Genomic DNA, 1,901 nt, shown 5'->3' on the forward strand with positions numbered 1-1,901 from the left:
CCTGGCCAGATTGGAAGTTGGATAATTCTGTCTTATATTTTCTTAGTTTCAACTCTGCACCCTGTGCCCAGGTGTTCTGCTGGATAGTTTTCTTTAAATACTAAACTGCTGTATAGTGGTTATTCCATATTTTGTTCCACCTTGGGCTGTGACATTCAGTGTTCCTTAGTTTTTGCTAGTTTCTTTTCACTTCATAAAGCGGCTTGGTTGAAGTGTGCTACTAAAGTGTCAATGTACAATCTTCAATGGTTACTGACCAAGTGCTGGAATTCAAGATTGCATATCAGGTCCAATGACTGTTATATAATGCTAGAGATACCATATCAGAATAGTTTATTTGTAGGCATTGTTGTGGACAATGTTGAGGACAGGTGTACAAAAGTTGACTTTTCTAGAGCAAAGAATTCCTCTAGAGGACAGCCAGAGAAAAGTCAAAATACAATACACAGTGATTCCAAGCCCTACAAGTAAGTTCCCTGAGAGTAGTTGTGATTGCTCTAACGGAAGATGTTGGTTACTAAAGAAAAGCTGGCAAGGGTGTGGCTTCTACAGCGTTTCTCTTTAGTTGCATGTTTAAATAAGGGATTAGATAATGAAGCAGCAGTGTCATGTAAGGGATGAAAGGAAGCATGTAGAGAAAGCATGACTGTTATGTAACCTGGCTCTTTCTCTGTCAATGTGAAAATTTCCTGTCTACTGCAGTTGAAGTGAAAATAAGGCAAGGCCCAAAGAAATATAACCTGATTGCAGGTTTAGGCATTAGAATGGGATTTCTGGCATTCCAGGCTTTTGGCATCAGCTCAGCAGTAGCAATGATTGCGTAACCAGTAGGATTTCAGACATGTGTCGTTGTCCCCCACGCCGTGTCCCCCACTCCCCAACAAAAACCACCACCAAACCAAAAGTGTAATACCAGCAGTGACGAGAGGATGAGTCCCATGTTAGGTGATGGAAACTGATTATGGTCCACACTTTCTTCATCTTTCTAGAGAACGAACTGTTTTCCTCCAGGCAAAATTTAAGCTGCACTCCTTAGTCAGAGCAAATGAGCAGTAGTGAAATCATTGGTACCATGCATGTGGCATTTGGCTAAAGGTGAAACCAAGTCTGGTCTGATTTGCTTTTTAAATACAAGGATCTTGTTTTTCTTTCCTCAGAATCTAAAGAGATGAATTTCAGATTCTTGTAATAGTGACTATGCAATTCTTCCAATAAATCTGTCTGTTTCATAGCAGTCCCTCTAGTTGATCTTATTTTATATGAAATAGCTTTCCTTTCTCTTAGCCATAATTGTTTTCATTCCGTATAAGTAAGGCTTTACAAAGAAGTGAAGGCACTTCATCTTTAGGGAAGCAGTTGGTTGTCAAGCTCCTATAAATAATTAAAATTTGGTAGACTTCTTAAACAGTCAGAAGAGAATCCAGCAAACAGTGTATAGCATGTGTTTCAATAGAAGTGGAGAAGCTGTGGGTACCAGAGGCGCTCTTAAGAAATGAAGTGTGCTGCAAGCTAGCAGTTATGTTGAACGAAGTTGATTTGTGGAGATCCTTCCTCACAGGTTTTTCAGTTTTTGTCACTTTATACAAGTAAGTGAGTGCGGTTATCAAGTCTATTCCACTGCAGAATTCTCCATGCTGAACTGCAGTCTTGAGTCAGCATGTATGTTCAAACTGCAGCTATTACAAATGAAAGTAACTTATCTAAATATGGATGCTCTCGTCATTCCTTGGATACAGTGGAAACAACAGCAAAATAAAGCATTTTAGGTGCCTTTAACAGTGTTTCAGCAGTGTAAGTTGCGCTATGATGTCACCTGGCTCTTCAGTCCCTCATCACTTCTCTTGCAGTTGTGGTATAGGTTTGATCACATGAGATCTCATTGAGAATCCAGGAAGTTCCTG

Source organism: Fulmarus glacialis, unplaced genomic scaffold (genome assembly GCF_000690835.1).
Source record: "Fulmarus glacialis isolate BGI_N327 unplaced genomic scaffold, ASM69083v1 scaffold38110, whole genome shotgun sequence".
NCBI classification, from domain to species: domain Eukaryota; kingdom Metazoa; phylum Chordata; class Aves; order Procellariiformes; family Procellariidae; genus Fulmarus; species Fulmarus glacialis.